The 24,075-nt window shown below is 46.3% G+C and overlaps 1 protein-coding gene across 3 annotated transcripts in view; it reads left to right on the plus strand.

Annotated features, from left to right (window-relative positions):
* The window catches only part of LRRC4C (leucine rich repeat containing 4C), a 624,976-nt gene that overhangs the window by 359,589 nt on the left and 241,312 nt on the right, over positions 1 to 24,075 (plus strand). For all 3 annotated transcript variants that reach the window (XM_075567543.1, XM_075567545.1, XM_075567544.1), the window contains exon 3: positions 23,294 to 23,433. The gene's annotated coding sequence lies outside the window, so the exon portion shown is untranslated. The remainder of the gene's footprint in view (positions 1 to 23,293; positions 23,434 to 24,075) is intronic.

Consider the following 24,075-nt stretch of genomic DNA (forward strand, 5'->3'; position numbering starts at 1 on the left):
GATATCCTCTTGTTCCAGAGCTCTCTGTAACATAGAATTGGCTGTCTGTGTCAATATAACACATGCTCCATAAGCTTCTCATTGGCTCACTTATTTATTAATTAATTTATTTATAAAATGTTTTACCAGGAAGTAATACATTGAGCGTTGCCTCTCGTTTTCAAGTATGTCCTGGGCACAGAGTTATGATGACAAAGGCTAAGTCCATAGTGACTTTAGCCGTGCAGAGGCACGCTGAGGCTGAGGGAAAGCGGGTGCTTTCCCTGGCCTTAGTTCGCTCGCCGCCCGGGGTCGTGTCGGGGGCGGGCCAGTGACGTCACGGAGCTGGTTTGCCCTCATTGGGCGAACCGCTCACGTGACCGGCCCTGCGCTTCTGTGAGCGCCGAAACTAAAACTGACTTGTCGGCTACGCTTCCGCACGCTTGCTGACGCGTGCGCGAGCCTCTGCTAAAGCCGCTCTCATTGCGGCTGCAGGGGCTCACTGCCGAGCGTGAGCGCGGCTCAGCGCCTAAGCGCTGCCCATGCCCGCGGCCAAATACATAGTTACAAACTCACTGTCAGAAAGATGCCATCGGTCATTGTTTCCATTGCCCAGAGGCTCATGGGATTTGGAAACTTTAGCAAGTGATATCTCAAGAAGTGACATACAGACAGCGTTGGTATCCATTAAGAAACAATGATAACTAGTTGCTAGACCTTGTTTTCCTGCCATGGCCACTGATAGATTGATAAGTTTGGGAGCGTGTAACCTGCCTTTCGTCCTCTGTCTCTTCCCTTCCCTGTCCTTTTCATTTCTCCTTGTCTGCATGTTCAGTTCACACAGGCTAATCTCAGATAAAAGCACAGAAAGGCCAGGCGTCCCCAAATCTGGGACATTCTGCCATCACAGCCACATTTAATAGAGACATTTCAGGCGGTCTCTGCAGATTAGTAATGTGTTCAGTGAGTAACATACAGCAGGGGTGTTCAACTCCAGTTCTCAAGACAGGTCAGTTTTTCAGGATATCCCAGCCTCAGTAAAGGTGGCTCAGTCTTCAATCGAGCCTCTAATTGAGCCACCTATGCTGAAACTGGGATATCCTGAAAAAATGACCTGTTGAAAGAGGGGGCGGGGGGAGGGGGGGAAGAAGTGAGGGGGGAAGGCGGGGGGGGAAGAGGTGAGGGGGGGGAAGAGGTGAGGGGGGGAGGAGGGGAAAGAGGAGAGGGGGGAAGAGAGGAGAGGGGGGTAAGAGGGGAGGGTAGGGGGGGAAGAGGGGAGGGTAGGGGGGGAAGAGGGGAGGGTAGGGGGGAAGAGGGGAGGGTGGGGGGGGGAAGAGGGGAGGGTGGGGGGGGGGAAGAGGGGAGGGTGGGGGGGGGAAGAGGGGAGGGTGGGGGGGGGAAGAGGGGAGGGTGGGGGGGGGGGGAAGAGGGGAGGGTGGGGGGGGGGAAGAGGGGAGGGTGGGGGGGGGGGGAAGAGGGGAGGGTGGGGGGGGGGGAAGAGGGGAGGGTGGGGGGGCAGAAGAGGGGAGGGTAGGGGGGCGCTTTGGGGACTGGAGTTGATCACGCCTAATATACAGCGATCACACACACACACACACACATACATCATTAGGAAGATGTATGTTTATTTCTGCTCAGTTTTTTTTTTTAATCCCATGTTGTTGCTGTTTATTTATTTAAAGCATATCTAAGATTTTTTTTTAAAAGACTATAAAAGAGAATACTTCATGCGGTCGCCTGGAATGACTGCTTTGAAAAATACCAAGTGCTGGCATTTCAATGTTTCATGGAGTTTATTAAATCATTACTGCAAGGAATGGAAGAAAGTTTTTAATTCCAGCTGTTATCCCGACTACCTTAATCAGATGAACCTTTTTATTTTATTCGTCCCCTCGTAACAGCGGGAGCTGCGTATTTTAAACGAAACTGTTCAATTTCATCTGGAAAGAATTACCTTGAATATCGAGGATATTCACCCATGAAATGTGATTTGCTTCCTACTCATGAAGAGAATCTTTAAATATAAAAGTCTTTGCTATTTTGCTATGAAACAAAGCATACAGCTTATCCCAGTCATACCAAGGGGGGTGGGGGAAGGCTACATCTGTTTAATTAACCCCTTCAGCGCCTGAGAGGCTTTGCAATGTGTTACTGCCCCGTGTGGGGTTAAAAATTCGATTGCATTAGAACCTATGAGATCCCAGTTGCTTATCTCCTTCTAGCCACTTTTAACCCTTTTGGTGTCAAAGAGGTAAGCTACACTTTGCGAAGTCAAGGGCCACCAACAGGTCCGATATTCAGGATATCCCTGCTTCAGCACAGGTGATGCAGTCGTTGTGACTGAGCCACCTGTGCTGAAGCAGGGATAGCCTGAAAACCAGACTTGTTGGTGGCCCTTGAGAACTGGCATTGGTCACTCCTTATATTAATTTTCTCTTTATCAGTATTAGTTGCCTTTGTTTAAGAAGTAGAATTTTCTTTTTTTATAAGCCCGGGCGGTGATAGTGATAACTCCAAAAAACTGTAGCTCGTGGTACACTGAGGGTAGCCCAGGTGCTCCCTACTTGTGACAGTCCTCTCCGAAGATCGGTCCAGTCCTTGATCTATCCAGTGTGTCTTCAGCCATGAGGGCCCAGAATATGTCTGGCGTGTTACATGGAGTCTCCAACTGAAGAATCAGGCTCCTCTTGCTCGTTCCCTTCTCGGCCAGGCAAAAGGGCAGGGCCGTCTTAACAGCATTATAGGCCCCCGAGCAAAGCGGTGCACTGGGCCCGGCCTACACAACCACTCACAGGAATAAAAATGAAAGCTGTTAATTGCCTCTCACGGAATCCGTTACAATACTCTGCTTCCATAACATTGCAAGCAATAAAAACGGCAACATTTCTCTCGCGAACGCAGACACGCCAACTCTCCGCTACAAGTCGTCATTTTTTTCCTTCTACCGAGTTAGCGGGAGATTTCAATGTTGAGGCGGGGGACCGGAAAATTAGTGTTAAATTCTGGTCTGTGCATAGATTAGCGTGGGGCCCCTATGCTCGTGGTCCCCCCTGGCATGGTCCCCCCTGGCCCAGCGTGCCCATGCGTTAAGACGGCACTGCAAAAGGGTGCGAGTTCCAGTGGGTCTTCAGCCGAAACCTAGTGTCCCAACTTTTATCTCCTCCTCCTACTCAGCCAGAAGGCCGGGCAGGTGGGTCTGAGTCCACTCAGGGCGAACCCCACGTAATTTTTCCTCTCCGAAGAGAGAGGGATGATTAAAGACCGACACGTAATCTTTACTCTCTCCGAAGAAAGACAGGTGACTAATAACCAAACGTGAAAATAAACACAAACAAAATTCATAATGCTGAGTGCTTCTGTGCTCTGTGCAAGGCAATACAAAAAGTGCTCAAAGTAAGTTCTTACCCGGAGGTCAGGGGGGGGGTTCAAAAAAATCTGTGCGTTCTCCAGCCAGGAGGCCAGGCTGTTCAGTGTGGAAATAATAAGGGTCCGTGGTATCCAGTTGTGCAGGTACATGGTGCTCTAGTGATGCAGGCATCATCACAACCTGAAGTGACCAATGTACCCCACCAGGTTTACCATCCCTGGGCTGCAACAAACTAAAAAAGCCCGGGCTTACTAGTTCCGCTTCCCAGCCAATTTGATCATCGAATCAAGTGTATTTCTACAAGGTCCATCCTTGGAAGGACAGACCATACACTTGATCTTAGTCAAAAGGCTGAGAAGCGATAGCCAGATAGCTGTTTCGACCTTAATGGGTCTCATCAGTGTGAAGTTGGTTGCACCGATGGGCAAACTATTCACCAACATTCAAATACACTCAGATTATTCTTCAGTTGTGTCCCAAGTGCTATATATATATATATATATATATATATATATCCCCTGAAACACACCTAACACCACGTGGAGAGACACCTGTGCATAAAAAAGTAGCACCCCTATGATACCTGGGAAATTTGCTGAGGAGTAATTTGCATATCCTATTAGCATATTTCCCAGGTATCTTAACGGTGTTAATTTTTGTGTATTGTTATCTTTCCATGTGTTGTTTGAAGGTGTGTTTCAGGGGATATACAGATGTAGCAAGCATCATTGTTGCTGGGTAAACTGAAACAAAGTCTGCACAGCTGTATATAGCACTGGGAATTGCATAGTCTCTAAAACCCATATTTCAGCTTCTGGGCAAATGTGTGGTTAGCGGCCATCGGCAGAGTTGCATACATTTGCACACATTTTGTAACAATAACTTTGCATGCAAAAATATTTGCTGGTGAAATGAATATTAACAAAAAATGTATTACTGAATTTTGACACATTCGCTCACCTCAAGTAAAAAGTTTGTACTTTGTTTCATCAACCTGGAGATGTGACGCCTGTCCTGAGGTCAAGCCTTTGCCTGAGTTAGCAAAACATGTGGATACAGCCTTTCTTTATGTTAAATTATTCAAAGCATTTAAATTAATGATACAAAGTCCAATGCAGAGCCTGGGAGAGACAGAGCTAAGAAAGGAGGCGGGAGCACTGCAAGCGTGGATCTGAAAAATGCTCGGGAACCCAACTAGTGAAAAAAAATATTGTAGCTTTGTCTGATTGTAGACAGTTTAACATTGTATATATTTGGGAGTGGGGGGTTATATGTACAGTATTTGGGAGGTATTTGTATATGGGGGGTGTTTTTTTAATATATGTATTTGGGGGGGGGGGTTCTTTTATATGTATTTAGGGGATAAGTTCTTTTATTTGTGGGTGGGGGTTCTTTTATATGTATTTGGGAGTGGGAGGTGTTTATATGTATTTGGGGGTGGGGGGTGTTTATATGTATTTGGGGTGGGATTTATATGTATTTGGGAGGTGTTTGTATATGGGGGTGTTTTTTTATATATATATTTGGGGTGTTTTTTTTTATATACTGTATGTATTTGGGTTGTGGGTTCTTTATATGTATTTTGGGGGTAGGTTTTTTTTGGTATGTATTTTGTGGGGGGATTGTCTGTGTCGGGGGAGGGAATGAGTGGGAGGAGGAGGTATTGAGTGAGAGTGGAGTAATTGATGGAGGGGGGGGAGAGTGGTAGGGGGTGAGTGAGGAAGAGAGGGAGTGAGACGGAGGGGAGAGAACTACATGGGAAGAGGTGGGGCATTAGAGGGGACTCACGAGGTGTGAAATGGGGGGGGGGAGGGCTCACAATACCACTGACATGGTAGAGGGGCCCCGGACGTAAATCTTGTTCTGAGCCCCGGGAAATCTGTCTGTGGCCCTGCCTGTCATCCTTACAATTCCCTAGCAGTCCATACTATGGCAACCTGGTGAGCAAAGGCGTAGAGTTGGCGTTAGAGCAACTCTAAGTGCGACACTTCCCTGGACCCCTGATCTAGGGATCACTTACTTGTGTCACACACGTCCTCTCACAGAAAGATTGCATCCTTCTGCATCTGTGTTATTCCAGGGACCCTTCCTAGATAGATAAGGGACACAATTATTAACTTCAAAACAACAAACGGTGATCATACTTCTACACATACAGTATAAGACATTAACACAGTGAGACTCCTCTGCTGTCCTCCTGAGGCCTGGAATCTTCTGCAGCTTTTTATACCCCTGTATGATGTCATCATTCTATCCCTGTAACTGGACAAGATACAGATACCTTTAGCCTATTAGGATTCATACATGTTAGGCCGCGCTTATAGTGCTGGCGACGCTACCAATGACGTCACCCGTCGCCACCAGCGAAAGTTATCATTTGTTTTTTAGCGACTGTCGCCAGTGACATCACTAAAGGGGGCGGGCCGCGCAATTTGATTGGTTTAGAGACAGTCACATGTGACGACTGTTTCTAAAAAATCTAATTTAGCCGACTTCCAAATTTTCTGTCGCGCCGTCGCGCTTACTATAAGTGCTTGTGACAGAGTCAATTGATTTGTTTTGGAGCGACGTTGCATCACCGTCACAAGGCACTATAAGCGCAGCCTTAGGTGACTAATCTAGCCAGTTCTGTTACTGAGGAGTGGTCAGGAGTTACTTTGGTTTCAGAGAATTAACTACATGGAATAAGATACATAGAATTAGCTACATTTAGCTAAAGCCTTTCCTATACATTACCCTGCTAACTCCCTATTAACCCCTTCAGTAGACAAAGTAAGCCCCCTAAGGGGGTTACACCGGTTTGTCACAGTACTCTTCCATCTGTTGGAGGTGATCCAGGTTTATAACCTATTGTACTCATTTCAGAGAAGAAAACGTAAGCCTTTATCTTTTGACAGCAAGTCCGGATTATCTCTCCTTTAAATACCATACTGTACATTCTTGATAGAAATAAATGAATCATGGCAGATACATTTGGAAACCTTTTGTTGGGGTTTGTTAACATGAACAATAGCAGCCAGAAAAAAATATGTGATACTTCTGATGATTACAAGAAATTATAGGGGAAGCCATTTAAATGTTTGGCCTATTTATTATTTCATATCCCTCTTATGTCTGCATTTCCAGATGTACAACATGCATGGGCACTGGACACGCAAGTGTGCGGTGAATACACAGGTTCCGGCAAGAGATACTTATAAGGAGAATGCTTCACTGATGGTTAAGTAATATTATAAGTGTAACCCCCCTATCCCCCTTCCCCGGCAGCAGGGGTAGAGTGTACGTGTGAACAAAGTCCTGCTCCGCTCCCGATGGGATTAGAGTGTCAGTTCCTTGGTCAGTTACCTGTGATCTCAGGGTTCCCGTTGGCAGGTTCAGGCCTTGTCTGTAATGGAGGGTAGTTGGTGGGTTGGAGGAGATAAGAAATAGGGCGCCAGGATCTTTTGCAACTCACAGGTATTTTATTGACAGGCACACACCAGCTCCAGGCTTGCACAGGATCCATTATTATCTTATAGAGCACAATACCTCATGAGACAGGTCCCCTGTATAATGCTCTCTTCAGGGCAAGTTCCCTCCGTGCCCCTTCCCATTAAGGTAAGTACTTCTGGGTCAGTCTTGGCCTCTAGTCCACCACAAATCTTTTGGGCTTCCTAGCTTCTAGCACACTGCACCCCAAAATACTGCTCCAGCCTGAATATCACTCAGGAAGGGCTTTCTTCTATTCTCTTGGTCTTGTCTGTGCCTCCCAGGAGCTGGGTTCCCAGGCAGTCTTCCCTTAGCAGCTCCTGGTCCTCACTGTTCCAACTGTCACTAACTTACTATTTTACTAACTCCTAACTTCTAAGTTACTAACTCCTAACTCACTAACTTCTAAGTTACTAACTCCTAACTCACTAATTTATTAGTTACTAACTTCTATATTAATAACTTTATAAATTACTAACTTAATCCTAACTCCTAGCTCACTAACTTGCCTGTCCTCCCCTCAACTGACAACTGCCTAAACTGCCCCTCTCAACTGTCTTAATCTTAACTGTCATACATCTCACAGCCTCACTGGTTGCCTAGCAACATGTGAACTGCAGACTCTGAAGCGGTGACATATTCCTATGAAAAAGTAAGGGACTATCCCTCTCCTACAACTAACTGCCTCTCCTCACTTTCCTCCCTATCCCTCTCCTACAACTGCCTCTCCTCCCTGTCCTCCCTGTCCCTCTCCTACAACTGCCTCTCCTCCCTGTCCTCCCTGTCCCTCTCCTACAACTGCCTCTCCTCACTTTCCTCCCTATCCCTCTCCTACAACTGCCTCTCCTCCCTGTCCTCCCTGTCCCTCTCCTACAACTGCCTCTCCTCACTGTCCTCCCTGTCCCTCTCCTACAACTGCCTCTCCTCACTGTCCTCCCTGTCCCTCTCCTACAACTGCCTCTCCTCACTGCCCTCCCTGTCCCTCTCCTACAACTGCCTCTCCTCACTGTCCTCCCTGTCCCTCTCCTACAACTGCCTCTCCTCACTGTCCCTCTCCTACAACTGCCTCTCCTCACTGCCCTACCTGTCCCTCTCCTACAACTGCCTCTCCTCACTGTCCCTCTTCTACAACTGCCCCTCCTCACTGTCCTCCTTGTCCCTCTCCTACAACTGCCTCTCCTCACTGTCCTCCCTGTCCCTCTCCTACAACTGCCTCTCCTCACTGCCCTACCTGTCCCTCTCCTACAACTGCCTCTCCTCACTGTCCCTCTTCTACAACTGCCCCTCCTCACTGTCCTCCCTGTCCCTCTCCTACAACTGCCTCTCCTCACTGTCCTCCCTATTCCTCTCCTACAACTGCCTCTCCTCACTGTCCTCCCTGTCCCTTTCCTACAACTGCCTCTCCTCACTGTCCTCCCTGTCCCTCTCCTACAACTGCCTCTCCTCACTGTCCTCCCTATTCCTCTCCTACAACTGCCTCTCCTCACTGTCCTCCCTGTCCCTCTCCTACAACTGCCTTTCCTCACTGTCCTCCCTATTCCTCTTCTACAACTGCCTCTCCTCACTGTCCTCCCTGTCCCTCTCCTACAACTGCCTCTCCTCACTGTCCTCCCTGTCCCTCTCCTACAACTGCCTCTCCTCACTGTCCTCCCTATTCCTATCCTACAACTGCCTCTCCTCACTGCCTTCCCTGTCCCTCTCCTACAACTGCCTCTCCTCACTGTCCTCCCTGTCCCTCTCCTACAACTGCCCCTCCTCACTGTCCCTCTCCTACAACTGCCCCTCCTCACTGTCCTCCCTGTCCCTCTCCTACAACTGCCTCTCCTCACTGTCCTCCCTATTCCTCTCCTACAACTGCCTCTCCTCACTGTCCTCCCTGTTCCTCTCCTACAACTGCCTCTCCTCACTGTCCTCCCTGTCCCTCTCCTACAACTGCCTCTCCTCACTGTCCTCCCTGTTCCTCTCCTACAACTGCCTCTCCTCCTCACTGTCCTCCCTGTCCCTCACCTACAACTGCCCCTCCTCACTGTCCCTCTCCTACAACTGCCCCTCCTCACTGTCCCTCTCCTACAACTGCCCCTCCTCACTGTCCTCCCTGTCCCTCTCCTACAACTGCCTCTCCTCACTGTCCTCCCTATTCCTCTCCTACAACTGCCTCTCCTCACTGTCCTCCCTGTTCCTCTCCTACAACTGCCTCTCCTCACTGTCCTCCCTGTTCCTCTCCTACAACTGGCTCTCCTCCTCACTGTCCTCCCTGTCCCTCTCCTACAACTGCCCCTCCTCACTGTCCCTCTCCTACAACTGCCTCTCCTCAGTGTCCTCCCTGTCCCTCTCCTACAACTGCCTCTCCTCACTGTCCTCCCTATTCCTCTCCTACAACTGCCTCTCCTCACTGCCCTCCCTGTCCCTCTCCTACAACTGCCTCTCCTCACTGTCCTCCCTGTCCCTCTCCTACAACTGCCCCTCCTCACTGTCCCTCTCCTACAACTGCCCCTCCTCACTGTCCTCCCTGTCCCTCTCCTACAACTGCCTCTCCTCACTGTCCTCCCTATTCCTCTCCTACAACTGCCTCTCCTCACTGTCCTCCCTGTCCCTCTCCTACAACTGCCTCTCCTCACTGTCGTCCCTGTTCCTCTCCTACAACTGCCTCTCCTCACTGTCCTCCCTGTCCCTCTCCTACAACTGCCCCTCCTCACTGTCCCTCTCCTACAACTGCCTCTCCTCACTGTCCTCCCTGTCCCTCTCCTACAACTGCCTCTCCTCACTGTCCTCCCTGTCCCTCTCCTACAACTGCCTCTCCTCACTATCCTCCCTGTCCCTCTCCTACAACTGATTACTGACTAAACTGTCCCTTTTTTTAAATGTCAGTGCGAGCTCCCTCGCGTTACAAACTGCCTTAACTGCAAATGCAGCCGACCTATTGGCTAAGCTGCAGCATGTGACATTCCCCTGAGGCTCATGGGACTTGTAGTCCCTGCGCGGTGCCTTTCCCTATTAGCCGCCCTCGTGTTGTCCTACTGTGCATGCGCGAGTTCTGTGCATGCGCAATCAACTACGAAATGGCGGCGCCCTGCAAAGGGAACCACCAAAGCCTCCGGCGACCCGCTCATCCTACCTATGGGCTGCAACTCTCGCGCACCTAATCGCTCTCGCCCCCGCCAGCACCTCAACTCTTGGGCATGCGCTAAGCTCCCTAATGTCCGCCGCACATGCTATCCATTCTGCGCATGCGCGGCCAATCGTACCATGGCCGCCGCAAGTACTCCCGGGCATGCGCAATCCCTGCGCGCACGCATAACAAACATGGCAGCGCCCTGCAGAGGGAGCTGTCGTCAAGCCCTTCGGCACCCGCAACAGCCTCGCACAGCAGCGGAGGTAAGGTTTTGGAACTGAGGACCGGGGAGCCAGAGGGGACTTGGCTACATAACAGTGCACAAACACAATCAGATGAGCGACCTAAACAAGAATCGTGTATATAAAACCAAGTTAAAGCTCTGATGTTCAGATTTTGTCACCTCCAACACCCACAAAAAACATAGTGATTCAGATATCGCAAACACAATGGGATAAGCAGTAAGGGTACAAAATAAGAAAACTATTTACTCAGAAATCCTGAATCAAAATACATACTGGGATGGCTTATGCCAGGGATGCTCAACTCCAGTCCTCACGGCCTACCAACAGGTCAGGTTTTCAGGATATCCCTGCTTCAGCACAGGTGGCCCAATCAGTGGCTTGGTCAAAGACTCAAAGACTAAGCCACGGATTGATCCACTGGTGCTGAAGCAGGGATATCCTGAAAACCTCACCTGCTGGTAGCCCTTGAGGACAGGAGTTGGCCACTCCTGGTGTATGCCGTTTGCTGTTGATGGGAGAACTGTAATTCATTGAAGAGAAAGTCTACAAATCACAGCAGCTTTTCTACACAACGCCAAAAAGGGAAGCTTCTTTTTTAGCTGTAATTTTATACTTGTATATCACTTTTCTGACTCATAGCTGTTCTATAAGAACATTAATATACATTTTAGGAATGAATACTGCATTGAAAGGGCACCATTTCTTAAAATACGCTTTTAATACGTAGTCTGTGAGGTCTTCTGCAATATCCACAGGCTGTTTCCACAAGGTGCACTGTGTGTTGCATAATCTGACAACCAAGCACAGTCTTGGAGGTGAATGTAATGCTTCTCTCTGCGCGCACTGACTCTGATGTATCTGCCGAGGGAATGAAAATACCTGGAAGCGGTTCTGCTTTTTGGAAAACATCCCAGTTTCTTTGCTGCCTGCATGCCGCAGCTCACGGCACGGCCTTTGCATTATGCGTGTAAGATGGAAGAACATCACAAATAGATACAGATACCAAAAATACTATGGCGGGGGTTTGTACCTGTAGCTCTGGGAGACTATTATGCAGCTTTTTTGAAGACCCTGTGTGCAGTTCTGCAGGAGTTATGCGCTCTGCCCATAACTGTCTCCTCTCCACCCCTTCCGCCTCTACTGCTCTCTCTTGCCATGAATCTTTTCCCCTCCCTCACCTGTGTAACCCCCTCACACTTAGTATACGTCAAAACCCCCACATTCCCTCCTACCCACCACCAAGGCCAGGCACTGCCATCTACTGCACTTACTCCCTCACCTATAGTCTCTGCAAATCTCCTAACATACCATTTAGATTGCAAGCTCTCCAGGGCAGGGATTTCCTTTCCTTTTATCCGATTTTGTTGATTGCACTTATTGTGTTATAATTCCCTGCAGACTCTCTTTTGTAAAAGGCAGCGTACACTGTTGGCACTGTATATAAAAAATATATTTTTGCGTATATATGACTTGTGTAAAGTGGCCCAGAGATGGACTTGAAGATGGTCAGTCCTGGATTAAACAGGATAATAGTTTCCGTGCTAAAAGCTGTCAATTAGTTAAACCACACACCGTCCCTTTACATACATATCACACCTCCCACTCCCATCCTTTATTATTCTCTTTTTCTGTGTCACACTTACAGAGAAAGGACAGAATAATTTTAATATAATAGCGAGGTTCAAATAGAAAACATAGCAGCGCATTACTGCAAATTGAATTTAATAAGCACATTAGTAATTTGTGAACCACTGCCTGAATAAAAATCTGTTCAACTCAGATCTTCCTTATTAAAATAAAATGATTTAGCTTTGTATTGCTACATCATATTTAATTTAAATTGACAAGACACGGGGACAGTGCAGTGTATGGAGCAGGCCACATTAACCCCATGGATCCCATGGCTTATTGAATATTCTGACCTATGTCACGGTAACATTCCCTTTAAAGTGTGATACATTTCTGGTTTTGAGGCAGATATTGATACATCCTGGACTCCTGGAAGCTTATTGTTCAGCAGAACAATGATGACAAGGCAAACTAAATCCAATATATTATTATCTGCTCATCAACTAACTCCTCCAATATCTCCTCCTGCTGTTTCAGCACAGAGATAACAATTACATAATATTAGCAACTGCAGCCAAGTTAATACTTCTAATTTCGCACGTGATATCACAGACCCAACTTCCCTCCAGTATATACTGTACATATCATTTTGTCTAATGGAAGCAGAAGGTAGGTTAGAATATGTTGGACCTGAAACCTCTGGAATTTCACCAAAGAGGATTCTGGGTAAGAAGAGAGACTGGGTTTGTTTGAGAATTGGCCAGTGTGAACCAGCAAGGGATGGGTTAACGTTCCAAGGATACAATGGCAGTACTCTATGGAGCTATTATTTTCATGATTGAGAGCTGAAAATCGTAATGCAGGACAAAGATCACCCCACACATACAGTACGTACTCGGCCCAGAAAACTGAGAAACATGACGCTTGGGAAAGAAGAAAAAGTTACAGAAGATGAGACAGGGTGGGGGTGGAGCATGGATGGGGTATGTAATTGGCACAAGAGATGTAGCTTTTTGAAAAAAGATATAAGTATTGTGCTCTGAAGGTGATTGCTTTTGTCTTGACCAGGGAAGAATATTCTTGATTGTTCTGTTCTGCGCACACAGGATAAAACTGTCTATTTGTTCGTATTCATGAGGTGCTCTTAATAAACAGTTACCCATCTGCGAACCCATCTCCCTGTCAGCCTCACCTTTCTACAGAATACAACTAATATTTATTGATATTGCAAAGCAAACAAGATCTTATCTTGCATTAAAAAGGGCAATGGATGGAAGGGAAGAAAACATTATTATGCCCCTTTACAAAGCATTAGTAAGACCACACCTTGAATATGGAGTACAATTTTGGGCACCACTCCTTAGAAAAGACATTATGGAACTAGAGAAAGTGCAGAGAAGAGCCACCAAATTATTAAAGGGGATGGACAATCTAACTTATGAGAGGCTAGCTAATTAGATTTAGTTACATTAGAAAAGAGGTGTCTAATAGGGGATATGATAACTATATACAAATATATTCGGGGACAATGCAAGGAGATTACAAAAGAACTACAGCATTCATCCGAAGGGTAGTACAAAGGACTCAGGGCCATCCCTTAATGTTGAAGGAAAGGAGATTTCTCCAGCAACAAAGGAAAGGGTTCTTTACAGCAAGGGCAGTTAACATGTGGAATTCATTACCCATGGAGACTGTGATGGCAGATACAACAGAGTTGTTCAAAAAAAGTGTTGGACATCTTTTTAGAAAGGAAAGGTATACAGGGATATATCAAAAAAGTATACGTGGGAAGAATGTTGATTCAGGGAGTAATTTGATTGCCAATTATTGGAGTCAAGAATTAATTTATTTTTCCCCTTATGAGATATCATTGGATGAAATAACACTGGGTGTTTTTGTTTGCCTTTCTCTGGATCAATAAGTAAGTATAGATATAGGATAAAGTATCTGTTGTCTAAATTTAGCATAGGTTGAACTTGATGGATGTACGTCTTTTTTCAACCTCATCTACTATGTAACTATGTAACTATATTAATATTAAGATCTGTTGATAAAAACTTTCCTAGCACTAGCATAAACTTGCGAGTCACTTTAATGCAAAGTACCTTGAATATTCATTTATTAATATCAATGCGATGTAAAGATTTTATGAAACATGTGTTAGTACTTAGCATTGTGCTAATTACCTTTCCCATAACTCGTACACCTTGCCACCAGAGGTGACGTTATGATAAGAGAGTAGCCTGCCTGTAGGATTAACCGCCTTGGCAGCAGGAAGAGCTGCAACAGTATGGTAAGCACAGTGGCGGATTTACAATTTTTCCCTTATGTTCCCAATGTTCTGCTGAGAGGTGATACTCTGGCTTCCACAGTAAGGGTGGGCAATGAGGTGAGGAGGGTAGTGATAAGTTATCAGTGGAGTGGTAACTCTTGCTCCATAGGGTATTTTAACTCATACAGTACAGTAGGTGCATATGATAAATATCCCTTATAGCAATTAAAAAATAGAGAGAGGTGGGAGATGCAGTGGGGGGGGGGTGAGAGATGGGAGATGCAGGGGGGGGGGGGAGAGATGGGAGATGCAGGGGGGAGAGATGGGAGATGCGGGGGGGGAGATGGGAGATGCGGGGTGAGAGAGATGGGAGAATGGGGGGAGAGATGGGAGATGCAGGGGGGAGAGATGGGAGATGCGAGGGGGAGATGGGAGATGCAGGGGGGGAGAGAGATGGGAGAATGGGGGGAGAGATGGGAGATGCAGGGGGGAGAGATGGGAGATGCAGGGGGAGGGTATATGAGGATGATGATGATTTTACTTGTGCTGCCCAATTTTTTAAAATATGAATGGGGGTGGGTCTTTTAAAAATGTATTGGGGCGGCGGGGGTCTTTTTAATATGTATTGGCGGGGGTGGGTATTTTTATTATGTATTGCGGGGTGGTGTTTTTTGGTATGTATTTTGTGGGGGGATTGAGTGAGTGGGGTAATTGATGGAAGGTAGGGGCGAGTGAGAGGGGAAGTGAGTGAGGAAAAGAGGGAGTAAGACACAGTGGAGATAAATACATGCGAGGCGGGAGGGGAGCAGAGAGAGGGGAGAGAGAAATTCATGGGTAGAGGGTGGTAAATAGAGGGGGCTCGTGAGGTGTGAAATTAACCTAAGGCCGCGCTTATAGTGCCGGCGACGCTGACGTCATGCTGCGGTCGCTGGAAAAATCAAATTGAAGTGACTTCCAGCGATTGCGACCAAGCCATCGCGCCGTCCTGTCGCTCCTACTATAAGCACACGCGACGGTGTCAATACATTTGTTTTGATGCGACGTCGCCAGCACTATTAGCACGGCCTAAAATGTCAGCCAGATAGGGGTTCCCCGAGATTTTTCTAAATACTTCAAGGGTTCCTCCAAACAAAAACGTTTGTGCCCCAATGGTCTAGTCTATCTTCTTAATTCACCTTAATTCATACATATATGTTATGTATTAAGATTTTTTTGATTTAAACATTGTTTGGTTAGTTAGATTGCCTTGCACCCTAAGGCGCTGTCTCTTTAAAATCGTTATATATATGGATATATACTCGCCCCGGGGGTTAAATCCACTCGCCCGGGGCGAGCAAATGTATAGGTTTGTCGAACACTGTATATATATATATATATATATATATATACAGTGTTCGACAAACCTATACATTTGCTCGCCCCGGGCGAGTGGATTTAACCCCCGGGCGAGTAAATATTGGCCCAAGCAGCACACGTTTGGTACTAGGTGGCGAGTAGATTTTTTTGTGCGGCGAGTAGATTTTTTGGTGATTTGTCAACCACTGTATATATATATATATATATATATATATATATATATATATACAACTCCACCGCTTTGCAGGGTAATTTCTCTCACATTATGGCACGAAACGTAGGGTTCGCTTATCAGATTTATTAATTAAAGGGCAAAAACAGGAAGAAAAACAAAATACCTAGCTCCCTCTGGAGCACTAACTAAAAGAATTGTCAGTTCCTTAACTACAGATTGGAGAGCTAACCTCTTTACCAATACTTAGCTCTTTTACCTCTGTAAGCGGCAACACCTGAAGTCTCTCTGTCTTAGGCTAAGGCCCCGCTCCCAGAGTCAGCGCACCCGCACTGCTGACAGGCGGTGCGCTGAGATACACAGACCACGATATGCGGTCTGTAGGGAGCGGGAGCCGGAGCGGGAGGTGGGCGGTTTGACAGGGAGGGGGGGGCGTGGCTTGAGCAGAGGGACCCCCTACTCTCCCCCTCCTCCCTCCACGGACTGCAGGAGGGACCCGCTACTCTCCCCCCCCTCCCCGGACTGCAGGAAGGAGCTGCTACTCTCCGCCAACTCCCTCCACTGGCTGCAGGAGGGACCCGCTACTCTCCCCCCCCCTCCCCGGACTGCAGGAGGGAGCTGCTACTCTCCCCCCACTCCCTCCACTGGCTGCAGGAGGGACCCGCTACCATCCCCACCCTCCCTCCACGGACTGCAGGAGGGACCCGCTACTCCCCCCCCCCCCCTCCCTCCACGGACTCGAGCTGGAGCACTCATACATACACACATACACACACACACACAGGCAGACACTCACGCACTCATACACACACACACACAGACAGAGGCAGGCACTCAGGCACACAAATACACACACACACACATACATACACACACACACACACACACACTCAGACACACACACAGACAGGCACGCACCTGCTTTCACTCCACGCTCCTCCCCGCTCCCGGAAGCATCTCCTCCTCCCGAAGCCTCCCCTCCCCATTGGCTCACAGCCACACCACGTGACGCGTCAACGCTAGGAAACACCATTCTCTTGTGTCTCCTAGCGGCTCGCGAGGATTCCCCTGTTTGTGGGGAACTCGCTACATTGCCGCCCGCGCCAACGAGCGCAGCGGGACCGAGGCCTTACCCTCTCAGGCTGTGAGTTTGGTCCAGATAACAGGCCATGCAGCGAGCAGGCCTGGGAACTGTTCCAACCGCAGGTTTGGGTAAGGCTCAGTTCTTTCAGGCTGCTGACTGCTTTTTAAATCCTTTGCAATTAGCAGATAACTGACACACCCTGACTGCTTGCCTAGCTACGAGTTTAACCTCCTGCATGCTCTCTCTAACGTAGACAGTCTGTGACTGTCACAATATGTAGTGCAATTGTTTTTGCCACGGAATTGCACCACTTTTGCACTCTCTCCCTCTTTCTTTCCTCACTCACCTTCTTTCTCTCACTCACCACCACTTTCTCCTCCGCTCTCACTTCCACCCCTTTCACTCACCCCCTCTCGCTCTTCCCCTTCTCTCATTCTAACCCCACCTCTCTCACTCTGCTCCCTCCAACTCTCCCTCTACCTGCTGTGACTCTCCCCCTCTCTCTCCCCCCCTCTCTCTCTCTCTCTCTCTTTCTCATTCTCCTACCTCTCTCTCAGTCTCCAACCTGTCTCACTACCCCTCTCTTTTACTTTCCCGCTCTCTTACTATCCCCATTTCTCTTTCTCTCCCCCCCCCCCTTACTCTCCCTTCTCTCTCCCACTATACCAGTCTCTCCCCTCTCTCTCATAGTCCCCCACTCTCTCATCTTCCCCCATTCTCAACCCAGACGGCTTAAGGCGGATATTGAGCCCGACTTCCAATTGGGCCTAAGTTTTGGGTTCAAGCCAGCAGGGCAGCCTCCACCACAACACCCAGGAAAGATGGCCCTGCGCTCGCTCCCTGCCCCCCCCCCACCTCCCCCCCATGTCGGCGGCTCTGTCAATAGGATTTTGTTCTGGGATTAATCTGCTGCCGGTTTTTGCACCCACTTTGCCCAAGTATTGCAGGAAGGAGACTGTGAAACATGACTGCATCAGCCTGCAACAGCAATGTGTTTCAGATTCAGCAGTGATGGGATCAAAAACATAGCCATTGCATGAGAGAATCATTATGATGCCTAATTGAAATTAGATTAATGAGTGTGTGCACAGCTACACAAGCCAGTTTGAAGCCACATGGAATATGCAGCTTGCCGAAGTGAAGAAAGATTTGGCTCCCAGGACAATGGCAATGAGCCAAGGAAGGCGTTGGATTTTGGCTTCTTTTTCTATCACTCCACCCACTCAGTCAGAGTGAGCACCAGTCCTGCGATTGTCAACAAAGCCATTATTCCGCTCATTGGCCAATGTATGCTCATTTTCTGCTTACTGCCTGGGGAATAAATGCATAGTGCTCTGACCTTGTATGAGGCCCTTTTCTTGGGTGGTAATGGCTAAACTTTAGATCTCTGCAGCATGTAAACATTGTGACTGTGATGTCTCTGCACAGCAAAGAGGAATTTCGGTAATTCACTCCTATCTTTCTATAGGGTCTTCAGGGCTTGGTATACCAATATGCACACTGCAGTTGTACATTTCTTTGTATAATATAGATATATTCTGCTCTGCATATAATAGCAATATTCTGTATCCGTATGTAATACCGGTAAGTATTTATTTAGATATTACACATCCGTATTTCCATATAATAATGATATACAGTACATTGATTTTTCATGTGATTGTATAATATTGATATTGTGACTTTGTCTATACCTTTATACATTGTTAATTTGTTATGTATACCGGGGTATATGTATCAAGGCAAAAGTGGGGAAATGCTGTGGCAAAAAAACGGGCTTTATATGTATTACACAAAGGACTGAGCATGCTAGAATACCATTGTGAAAGGAGCAAAGCAGATCTGAATCGACCTGATATGGGTCCAGGTGGAAATCATAATACAGGGGCGGCCAACTCCAGTCTTCCAAGGCCACCAACAGGTCAAGTTTTTTTTTTGTAACAATTTTTTTATTGGACACGTTCACAAATTGCTGTACATACATAAATGTCATGAGCCCATAACACATCAGCTTAATACAATCATACAGTGACCAATAACATTTTTCCGTCTCCTTTTAGGGGGTGGAAGATAGAGGGGGGGAGAAAGAAGGGGAGGGGGGGGAAGGGGGGAGACAAACAAGTGGGGGGGGGATGGTTGGGTAGGTGGGAGGGGGGGGGGCGCCCAGAGGCTTCCCTGACATTCTCTCCTGGGGTCACAGGGGTTCTAAGGTACAGGAGGTTGGCCGTTTTGGGTTTTATCTCTCTAACCAGGGGTCCCAAGTGTTCCAGAACTGAGACATCTGCTTTTGGAGCATAGCCGTCAGCTTCTCCATTGTCATAACCTCATTTATTCTTCTAGTTACTGTAGTTCTCGAGGTCAAGTTTTAAGGATGTCCCTGCTTTAACACACGTGGCTCAATCAGTGGCTTAGTCAACAATCCATTGGTGGCACTTGAACACTGGAGTTCCCCACTCCTGCCATAACAGGACAGATATTGTTTTACAAGTTACTATTGCTCTAGTTTAATTGTAATATTAATTAATGGTTTTGTGTATCATATAAAGAAGGGTATTTTTGCACATAGGAAATCCTCGGGATACTTTGCTTCCCCTGTGATCCCTCTCTGTTGCCTGTCCCTCCAGCAGGGAAGGAGTTAACGGTGGAGCTGATCTAAATCTTTTGGCTAATGCTTTTCCCCCCTCACTCTCACTGAAAGGCAGCCCTCTCTGTTGTCAGTTCTTTTGAAGAGCTTTGAATTGGAAGACAGCGTTCAACAAAGCAGAAAATAAAGATGAGAATCAAACTCATCGTCAAATTCACAGACAAACATTCTGGAGCTGAATCACTGAGGCCAAACCCGTCAAAGAATTAATGGGCTAGTAGTCAGCTAGAGAAGCCCAGCTTTGTACTGTTAATACTTTGTACACTGTATGTGAAGGTCAATCACTTTCCCACACTTGCCTTGTTGTTACCTCTAACCCTTCAGTGCTGGTGGAACAAACGATAACATGACCATAGAAGTTATTTTAAATAAATCCTTCTTAACTTCATTGTATCTTGAGACTTTGGGATGGTTTAGCATTTTCAAGCACTATACTAGACTTTAGGAACGACAGGGTGAGCTAGTGAGAGAATCAGTAGAATAGTATATTGGTATGGTATGTAATAATTTCAGTGTCTTTCCATCATTTTCTCAACTTTATATATGTCCATTAACCTGCCGAGTCTGAGTTGGTAGCTTCTGATTAAACAAATTTGGCATTAACATGTAATATTGGAATTGCAACCAGACAACAAAATAAATTATGGTGAGTAAAAAAAAAAAAAAAGGGACAAAAACAGTGTACAGCAGATACACATACCCTGGCGAGCACGTTCACTCATCTGCAACCCTGCCCTTCCCCATTATATCTTAGCATACAGTGCTTCCACTGCAGCCAGGGATTCTGGGTAATGACTAGGGATGGGGGAATTTTTGTGGCGGATTTGGATCCGCCTCGGATTGGCCGGGTCCTTTGGTCTGCGGATTTCCACGGATCAGTCTCAGAAATGGCGCTCTGCCTTTTTTTCAGATTTTTTTCCCCCCCATCACTGACAATTTACACAATGGATTAATAATCCGAGGGGGAAGAGGGAGAAAGCAGATTTTTAGCAATCCGCGGTGCGGATTTCAGATCCAAGATGGAATCTGAGTGCAGATTCCTAAAAATGCACCCAGATTGTATCCAGTGGGCGGATCTGCACGGAATTTATAGCACCCAATCCGTGGGCGGATTCTGGTGGTGAGAAGATTCTAAAAGATCCAGGAAATGGATTTGGGCTGGTTCACCAATCTCTAGTAATGACATCGAAATAAGCACCCACCGCGCGTCACTTTTTGTTTCTTGTCCATTTTAACATGGGCAGTATAACCTTGTGCCTGCCGTGTTACGGCTTTTCAGCACCGCCCGGGTTAGAGAAGTGTTTAGCCAGTAACCCTGCTGGCAGAAAGCTTTTCAACCTTTTGAGTCTCATCAGTGTTAGGCCGCGCTTATAGTGCTGGCGACAGAGACGCGACTGATGACATTACACACAGGAGAGACCCACAGTATATACAGAGGAAGTTAGAGCAGCCAATGAATACAAAACCAAAAGAATGTCTTCCTGACATTTAAATAATATATTTAAATCCTGGATCAGAATAGGACTGCTACAGTGAATCAAAAGCCCCGATGAAAATGTTCTATCGGTTCAATTCACTGGAACAATCTGTTGATAGTACACAAGGTGTACAGTAGATACCTGAAGTCTGGCGATGGTTGAAGTCTCAGCAGCCCACATACAATAACATGGTCTCATTGTTCCATTGAAAAGTACGATATTGTAACAACCATATTTTGAACTCCTTTGTTTCCATATGAACTTTAATGGTTTCCAATAAACGGTAGATACATTGTTTGCTGAAATAAAAATTACAAAATAAAAACAAGTTCATTGTGTTACAAAAGAATACAAATAAGTTATCCTATTGTTTCTGGCTAATGTATTATTCACATTCTGAGAAGAAACACCTTCCTCCCCCCCCCCCCCCCCCCCCCCCCCCCTCTCTCGCTGCATGCAGGCAGCAAATGGGTAAAACGTGGTATTCCATGCCTGAATAATATGGGGAAGGGAAGAAGATGCGCTGGTCATGAATTATAAACGGCATAAATATTACGTATGGAACATTATTAACAATTCCTAGCATGTAATCCCAAGGGTGAAAGAGGACTCACCCAGCACATACTGTATATAAAAATCTTTATTATTTATGTGTCGTGTTCATCAATGAAAATGGCACTTACATGAATAATAAAGACTGATTTATAGATTTATAGAATGGACCTGGTGATTTTTCACTTTTGGAATGAGGTTCAATTCACTCACAAAACACATCAGAGGTTTATGGCACCTAACCATGCGTTACTTGCCTTGGTGTATGAAGCAATAATGTTTTGATTTTGTTATTGAACCCCTTTGCTTTCTGCCAATAATTACATTGGCTGACTCACACTGCCCATAAATAATGTCCTCTAACCCCCAAATACTAAGAGAGGAACCAATACCGTGGGAAGGGCCGAATATTACTGTGTGTTAATGGGATGTTAACCTTTTCACTGACAGAGAGGCCAGAAGTATATTGCTTTGAATTGTAGTGCTGCTCACTTTGGCAGAGTTGGGGTTGAGTGGGAACTCAGTTTGTGGTTTTTGTTTGGAATCATAGGGGTAGATTCACAGAGCTCTGTTAACGTAAAATTACCTAAATTCGTAACGTCTGATAGTTTCCCTCAGTTTCGCAGCTATTAACAAAGCTAAACACATGCAAAAACAACGGCTGTTAGTGATCTCATTAGCACAGGGCTAACACCGTGTGAAGTTAGCACTGCCCTGCGTTAGCTTCACATAACATGGCGTTAAGTCTGTCTCACCGAAAGGTGGCGTTACTCCGTTCCAGACCTTGAATAAGTGTTTAAAGTAAAAAAAAGAGAAGACAGGAGAGGAAAGGAACCCTGTAAATAACAATACGAAAGTTAAATCAGACCTAACTGTGGTTTTACACTTACCCAGACCCTGTAACAGACCCGTCTCAGGGTGTGGGTGTGAGTAACACCGCCATTATCTCTGATCTAACTAACGTAACATTAAATCCCTGCGGTAACTATACCGGATATCTCTGGGAATCTACGCTGTTACAGGGAACGCCTCTTTGCATAACATTAGCATATCACTTACGTCCGTTATAGTAACGCAAGGGCTCGTTACGGCACTTAACGCATCGTTACTGGGCTTTGAAGAATCCCATTCGCTCTTAACGAGACAGCTGAAGTTGTCTCACTAAGTCATTAATGGAGCTGTGTGGATCTACCCCACAGCATTTATTTTAGTTTTACTTTCTTTGAGAAGTGTAGAGTAACTTCTTGAGACATGATGGCACTTTCCCTCCTGCTCTTACCAGGACTCCAGTGGTCCCCAGAGAGCTGCTGTCTGATCCTCTAGGTCTCGGACAGGAAAGCTCTCCCCTGGAGACCAGGCTCTCCAAGGCTACACAATTTTACAGTTGTCTCCAATAGGAATAAACACTTTGCCAAAGAGAACGTGCAAAACAATTCAGAGCAGATACACAGTGACTACATTTTGCTTGTTATATTACAGGATTTAAAGACACACGCAGGCGTAGTCGCTAATCACAGCAATTATTAGCACATTAAGTACAGAAGGAGTTCATGATTGTTTGACAGTGTGTCAATGACATTGGATCTTAGTTAACAGACCCCAAAGTAGCTTGTTACCATTATAGGCAACTTAGTAATTACAGTATGTACACAGTGCACCAGGCATACTTCAATAACCCAATGAGTTTAGGGACCACCTTTAACCAGAGGGACCCCCGAGATGGGGAGGAAACGTTGACATTTTAATTCAGAACATTCTTAAAAATATAAACGTTTCTGCGTTCAATTCTCAACAAAATACATGTTTGCCTACAAATACATAGCCCTGCTTGATATTAATTTGTGTGGCTAAATATGAAAATGTGCAAGCGGGGAAGAGAAGACTGCTGTGTTGAAGCAGCTTTGAAAACATCTAATTTTAGTTTCTGCTGCTAATAATAACTCTCTTTGTACAACTCGTATTCCTAACGCTAAGGCCTCTCTGTGTGTTGAACAGATATCGCGGTGTATGGAGAGCCTCTGTGGAATTTATGGCAACCCAAATACCCTGTGAGCATGGAGTCACGACAAGTGGCGTTAACATGGGACCGTGCTGTGTGACGAAAGGGAGGCTCAAGTGAGGCACTTCAATGAAAGGTATGAAGGGAATGTGTTGTTCAGCTGTGTATTAGCACACTTACTTGATAGTTGAAGCTATGCCCGGTAATTTGCTACAGAACCTGCTGGCCGTGGATTATTTAATAAATGGCATTAACCATGCAATGTGCCAGGCCCTTTCAATGGGGAAACGTCTCCAATTCTTCCACTGAATGTGCCACGTAAAGTGTGCGTGGCTCTGAGACAATGGGGGTTATTTATTCAACTGTGATAGTTCAGATTGGGGAAATGATTGCAAGGAAAATCACACTGACTTCAATAGGAGTTTCTGTGCAATAGTGCCTTGGTCGGCACTATCAGAGTTTAATGAATAACTTCCTGGTCTTCATCACACATATCTGTTTTAGCATCAGTTCTTTCGCTAGTTACTCTGGGGAATTGTTGAAAAGAATATATTAATGAATTTCTCCTTTCCAACTATCGAAGGGTTAAGGTCGAAAGGTACTAAGCAATGCTATTCTATAAAACAGCACAGGAAGACACCTTACGGACCATCTGAATGGGTTGTAAGGTGTCGTTCGTCACATAAAGGTGTTTTATGGAATAGCACAGATTAATTAATATGGCCCTACACGCCTACCTGTTCCTAGGGTTACCAGGTGGCTTCTACACAAATACCGG

Source organism: Ascaphus truei, chromosome 12 (genome assembly GCF_040206685.1).
Source record: "Ascaphus truei isolate aAscTru1 chromosome 12, aAscTru1.hap1, whole genome shotgun sequence".
In the NCBI taxonomy this organism is placed as follows: domain Eukaryota; kingdom Metazoa; phylum Chordata; class Amphibia; order Anura; family Ascaphidae; genus Ascaphus; species Ascaphus truei.